The sequence below is a fragment of the Ostrinia furnacalis genome, unplaced genomic scaffold (genome assembly GCF_004193835.3).
Source record: "Ostrinia furnacalis isolate ACB-3 unplaced genomic scaffold, ASM419383v2 OfSCF5789, whole genome shotgun sequence".
Lineage (NCBI taxonomy): Eukaryota > Metazoa > Arthropoda > Insecta > Lepidoptera > Crambidae > Ostrinia > Ostrinia furnacalis.
Genome location: NW_021136028.1, coordinates 7487 through 14972, shown reverse-complemented (window position 1 = coordinate 14972; position 7486 = coordinate 7487).

The following is a 7486-nucleotide window of genomic DNA, read 5'->3' as shown; positions in this document are numbered from 1 at the left end:
GAAATGTAATGCAATATGACATGTAATACTGGTATTATACAAACTGAATTAGGTCAGAAAATGTGCATTATAGTCGCGATAAATTTTTTTTTTCATCCACAACGAGGAAGCTCTTGGCCTGTATCTCACCTGATGGTAAGTGACGATCAGGCTGAAGGTGGAAGCGAGCTTCACCCGGAATCCTCAACCACGGAGGAACTGGCTATCATTCCTCTTAACTGCCGGAACACAGTAATGTGGAATAATAGGTTATAAGTAAATGCAAACCGTTTTATGTTATGTTTTCAATTCAACATTAAACAAAATTCAACACTAAACTCGTCGAGGCAGAAAAGTAAATTTTAATAATTAACCCTGCCGCAGTGGCGAACTTCTGCTCAATAAAGTTGTGAACCTCGACCCTACGAGTTTAACAGTGGTGAACCCTTGTTCTATAATCACAATATAGAGTACCATCAACCGCTAATATACGAGTGATAGCGTGGATTAATTTAGATGTGGTTGAACCAGCATGTGAGGTCTTTTCACAAGAGGATATCAGTTTAACACACCAAATTTTGATTGGCTAATATATTATATTAGACAACTTTCGAAATGGGTTCGATTTCTGAACTCTATAAAAGCGACAAATTCCTTGCCCTATACCAGTCACGAAACCCTGCTGTATAACAGTCACAAGCCCCTACCCTATATCAGGTTTAAGAATTTATTTCTCAAAAGAAATTGCACATTTCACTTAAAATGAGAAACAAGGTATTTCACTTATTTACAAAATAAACGTAGGTAGATCTTAAGCTAAGGGCGCACGGATTAAGATGTTCACCAAAAACAAAAAAACTCGTCGATATACGTGCGAAAACAAGACACATTGACCTTATTAAGTATAACTTTTTGACTCATGTCATGTGTAGAAGGCGATCACTTGCCATCAAGACTAGCGATATGCGTACCTTTGAGGATGTGGAACTTTTATATCTTTTTGAATAACGGAAAAGACTGAATTTCTTTGATATTTTTGGGTAGCTTATTATATTGCTGAGCTCCTTCATAAAATATACTTTTTTACCATAATTATATCAGTAACGATCCCCTGTTCTGTAACAGTCTCCAACTCCTGCTCTATAGCAGTGATGAACCCCTTCTCCATAACAGTATTTTACCCTTGATCTACAATGGTTCTGCTCAATCACAGTGGCAAAACCACACCGATGACGGTGACGTAGCATGAATTATGGAGTCGTGGGTGGACGCACGTTCTACCTATGATGAGGGTATAATTTAGAAAAAATAGACAGCAACAGCAAGCTACTGCTCTATAACAGTGGCAAACTCTTGCTCAATAACAGTGGCAAACTCTTGCTCAATAACAGTGGCAAACTCTTGCTCAATAACAGTTGCAAACTTATGCTCTGTTAGTGACGAAACCTTACTTAATAACCGTGGCAAATCCCTGCTTTATATGGCAAACTCCTGCTTAATAACAGTGGCTAACCGCTTCCTTATATCACTTACTTGGCTGCGGGGTCATTGGACAAAATTCTACGTGCTCGCAGACCAGACTATAGTAAGTGTCAAGGTGTGTAACAAGCTCTTACTTGGCTGCGGGGAGTGCTTCTTGGTGGACATGACCTCGCTCAGCTCATGTCAGCTGTCGCAGCGCACGCACGCGATCATCGAGCGGGCGTGGCGGCGCCAACTCCTGCGCTTGCGCCGGACCAGGTTTTGAGGAGCAGGAGCAGTTCAGCTGGTTTGCGGGAACGCTGCAAAGAAATTGGACAGTCAATTTGATGTCCTATTGACAATGAATTCTGCTAGAACATTCGTAGCGGAGATGGTTATTTTGTTTTATAACTGTGCAACTAGTTTAATCTAAATATTTTATACAAGTAGGGGAGACCGAGGAAAGTGATATTGTTGATTTTTGGAAACCTATTAACATCAGCGAGCTCGCAACAGTTGTTGTTGTCGCAGAGTTGAACCGAAAAACGCACACTGTTAAGCTCGCCAGTAAGTTAATAAATTCCAAAAAGTCAACAATGTCACAACAGCTCTCCTCTGTTACAACTCACCTCAGTCTCCCCACTTGTATAAAATATTTAGGTATTTGCTTAGTTATGAAACATAAATAACCATCTCCGCTACGAATGTGATAGCAGAAAATTATCTGCAAGACTAAAAGAACAAGAATAAGAAAATCTAGGTTAAGTTTATAAATGGTCGGGATTGCAGTAAAACAAGAAAGATATTACCTACTTGACCCCAAACGCCTTGCTAAAGTTTAAACGAGGTTTTGGAAGAATAAAGATGTGCATGTGGATTGAGTGATCCTTGCTTCAATCTTAACAAAAATCGAGGAAGTTTTACTTAAAATATGTTAAAACATTGCGATGAAGTTTAAAAATTTGTTAAACCTAAGATAAAAATGTTATGGCCAATAAATAGGAGCACTCATACCGCACGCTTTAAGAAAACGTCAACATGTTTATTTCAGAAAATAAAGCCTTTCCACTTCTTTTTATAGTATTGAAAAATTGTTAAGAATATGTTAAAACTATTAACAAATTCAGAAATTCCTTGCACGTCCCGTTCCAAAGTTATGACGATTATTTAGGATCACTCACACCGCACACGGGCCGTATGAGTGCTCTTCAAAATAATGACTTTTTATTAATAAATACGTTTTATTTCTGTTGGGAAATGTGTGCAAACTGACGAGCGAATTTGTTAAAGAATAAGTGTGACAAAACTTAAAAGCTGAAGGAAGAAATTAACCTTTATTCTTTCCTCCAATATGCCGTGTGAGTGATCCTTACTTTTACCTCTATCTGCTCATATGTAGTTCGTAGGCAGACTGAGATAGTATCTAAAATTGTTAATTGTTTTTAACAATTATTTGGCATATATTTTGCTTTTATTAAGGTCATAATTTAAGAAATATCAGGCTTAGATGATTCCTAAAGGAAAATGTTGATTAGGGTACGTATGATTTTTTATTTTGAGAGACTGTTTCGATTCATCAGAAGTTTACATGTGAGATTTAATAATATTATTTTATCGTATTTTATAGTCCAACCAAAAAAAAACAGTTTTGTTGAGAAATTTGTAATTTATTTAAATAAAACCGTGAGTATCTTTCTCAATTCATATTACAAGTCAAATTTGAATTCAATCCTATAAACAATTGTAATGTTTCTTTATTTCTATCATTCAAGATGTAGGGGTAAACCACTAAAACTCGCGCTACTGCCGACCGCGGCGACGGACGCCCCCCGCGAGTTTTAGCGGAGGCCCCTAAACCTACTACATATTAGATTGCATTGGTTTTGCATTGTCACGTCTGACGAATCGGAACAGTCTCACAAAATAAAAAATCATATGTACCCTAATCAACATTTTCCTTTAGGAATCATCTAAGCCTGATATTTCTTAAATTATGACCTTAATAAAAGCAAAATATATGCCAAATAATTGTTAAAAACAATTAACAATTTTAGATACTATCTCAGTCTGCCTACGAACTACATATGAGCAGATAGAGGTAAAAGTAAGGATCACTCACACGGCATATTGGAGGAAAGAATAAAGGTTAATTTCTTCCTTCAGCTTTTAAGTTTTGTCACACTTATTCTTTAACAAATTCGCTCGTCAGTTTGCACACATTTCCCAACAGAAATAAAACGTATTTATTAATAAAAAGTCATTATTTTGAAGAGCACTCATACGGCCCGTGTGCGGTGTGAGTGATCCTAAATAATCGTCATAACTTTGGAACGGGACGTGCAAGGAATTCCTGAATTTGTTAATAGTTTTAACATATTCTTAACAATTTTTTAATACTATAAAAAGAAGTGGAAAGGCTTTATTTTCTGAAATTAACATGTTGACGTTTTCTTAAAGCGTGCGGTATGAGTGCTCCTATTTATTGGCCATAACATTTTTATCTTAGGTTTAACAAATTTTTAAACTTCATCGCAATGTTTTAACATATTTTAAGTAAAACTTCCTCGATTTTTGTTAAGATTGAAGCAAGGATCACTCAATCCACATGCACATAGAATAAAGCCTGAAAGTTTTATTTGAAAAGTGGATTTTACGAGAATATGCATTATTTATTTCACAATGGTAACCTAAACTTTAATTACCTAGTATTTGTTATCATTTGAATTACCAACTAAATTCTAGATGTTCTAGGCAAGTCACATTCAAACATATTTCGGAGGCCAATAATAAATTCATAAGATTTTATAATAAGTTTTGCTTTTTTGCAAAACGCGTGCCAACAATGGTTTAGTTTTGATTCTGTCCTTCATCATCATCATCATCATTTCAGCCACAGGACGTCCACTGCTAAGCATAGGCACTCCCAATGATTTCCACATCGCCCGGTTGGTAGCGGCTAGCGGCCTGCATCCAGTTCTGACCTTGCCCCTTACTAAACGTCCGATACGATAAGATAGTTAATAAAATAATAATCAGGCTATATGCTTGCTAAGCTGACATATTTGGCAAACTTCCAAACCCTCAAACTTTGTGAAAATCTATATTCCCGAGCTTCAAGCTCAGAGAATCTAATATTTTTTAATATCGGTTCAATGAACAGACATTTAACCCGTTTACAACCACCAACAAGTACCTATCTCCTATTTTTTCCCAAGTACGAAAATAATGTAGTACTTACCTACTATGAAGTGAAATAAGTCTGCAGCTGGTAGTCGTAAAAAAGGAATACCTAACTAGTTATCTATCTACATCTAAATATAATATAACTCAAAGGTGACTGACTGACTGACATAGTGATCTTTCAACATATCATAACACATCCACTGTCCATGAGGTATCTCGTACATTGGCCTCTTGTGGACTTCTACTAACAAGTCTATAAGCTTATGGATATTATTTTAAACTGCACCAGAAATAAAAACATTTATTTTTTTATAGAAAATATGTGTTCAAGTAACAAAATACATATTTGAATTTGAAAAATTCTGTTACGTTGCCTAGGGCCTTAGCAAGTAACTTAATCGATACCTTTAGTTGAAACGGACAAAGACTTCGTACCTACGTAGACAGATACCTGAGGCTTCTATTAACTACCTCACTAACAATAAACGTTACTTTGTCCATTCAAACCCGACTAGATTGTACCGAGGTAGAGTCCCGGTACGGCTTAATGACCTTCCATTACCCCAGATCTAATTTTAGATCTCGCATTACCCGCTACATTTGCAGGTAGCATTTATCACTCGCACATTATGTGTGGCGTGTAACAGGTTAAATTGACTACATAGGTTTTTGGCCTGCATTGAAATTACGCTCTATTATTGAATGAATATGTCACTGCAAAATTGTGGATTCCGTCAGCTGATATAATCTGACGAAGTTAACGAAAGATTATAATCTGACGAAGTTAACGAAAGATTATAATCTGACGAAGTTAATCGAATGTAGATAGTTAGGTAGAATACAATCTAACATAACCATAGAGATGTAGAGAGATGCCAACTAATGCGCTGAGTTCGAAATTCAATGTCGTATTAGAAATTGACACACACGAAGTTACCAAAATATGTGCTCATTATCCACTGCGGTATCAGTACTCAACGTCCGAATAATCTTTATTACTAACGCAAGCAATGTAAACTGTTTTTGTAATTATGACGTTTGCAGCAATGTGTTCTGTTTTGGGCATATTGCTGCTAGACCGGCGCCGCCCCCTTATCACGTCTCCCTTTAGTTTCTATGATCTGTGAACATAACCTAAGTTAGTTTACAATCTCACGCGTTATTTATAAACTGACGGAGATCACAATTTCGTCGCTACCAACTGGCCAATCTGGAAATCATTGGGGGATGCATATGTTCAGCAGTGGACGTCCTCCGGATGAAATGATGAAGATGATGGATATTCAAGAATTGATTCAAGCCTGTGAAAAATTACAGCTTTAATTTCAAAATCGCTTCTCGGAACGAAGTAATAAGAATGAAAAACGTCGGAGTGAAGCAATTTCGGTTTCAACTGTCAGTTTGTAACTTTGTCTAGGGGCAAATATTATTTACGGGCGGAATTTGGCTACGATATTTGAAGTTATCCATTTTATTGTGTTTCTGTCTTTAAAATTATGCAAATTGTAAATTAATTGTAATTTAACTGCAACAGCATCAACACAAACTTTAGTGGTTTCCTTAATGCTGTCAAAAACAAATTAATTATCTGTTTTGTTTGACAAATAAATGAAAAAAATATATAACCACATTATCAACAAATATTTCACGCATTTATCATCCTGAATAGCTTTTAGAGTTACTTTTAGTCATTTGTTTAAATAGAAAAAGCTGTCCAACAATAAATAGCACGGCATAAAGCTCAACAACAAAGCTCTCGGAAGTTCCCGCGATAAGCTCGGGAACGGATAGCGCTTTATTGGAACAGTTGTGACATGCCTGTGCTTGTACAGACAAGCAGACTTTACTTTTTTGTATACCCTTATGAATTGAAGAAGAGAACACTAATAGGTACATTTATTTTAAACATATAAATCCATATAAATGTGTTAGGAACATGATAAGGTTAATCTAGTGTCAATAATAATGCCAAGAGCTTCCTCGTTGTGGATAAAAAAAAGAGAGTGAATAGGCACTTACAGGGCAGAATTATGTACCATCTTAGACTGCATCTCACTCACTTAACACCAGGTGCGATTGCGGTCAATTGCAGTCTGCCTAGTGCCTTGTAATGCATAAAAAAATCAGTGGAAAAAGACTATTCGAACCAAATTATGGAATCACCCATTGTATGACAACGTATACGTAACTATAAGTAAATAAACCTCACAATCGTATGTTAAATCGAAGTTTGTAAAATACGTCGACTAAACTTTCCCCTTATTACGTTCGAAGTGGGCACTACTAGTGGCTGAGCTTGCTGGCACTTCCTTTGACTGAAGCACTCGTGAGAACGGAAAAATAATAGAGACTTGGCTGGAAAACTTTTGGTTATAATAGGTAGGCTTTAAGTTTTAGATTTTTAGTTAGGACCTGTGTTAGTACTATAGTTAATTTCTTACTTCATTCTTTAAGGTATCTCCTCTTTCTATTTCTGAAAACTAAGCTAAAAACTAACGATACTCGTACTTAAAGTGAACAAATACCTACTAATTAAACAAAGCGAAACTTTGAATTAATTTAAACAGGTTTTAACGCGATACGCGGATAGGTTTTAAATTAATTCAATTAAGCAACGCGAAAGTTAAAAATTAATTAAAGCGAAACTTTGACTATGCAGAACGGTCAATTAGGTATGTTTGACTTTTCAAACTTTGAATTACAAAATTTGATAATTTTTCTATGATATTTCCAGTTGAGTAAGTAACATAAGTAAGAGACATAGCTGTAGTTACTTGTTCATTATTCCTTAAGTAATATTAATTTAAAGCTACCTACAGGTTCAAAGTTTACAGAATTTTCGTAGATATCAAGTTACTAACTC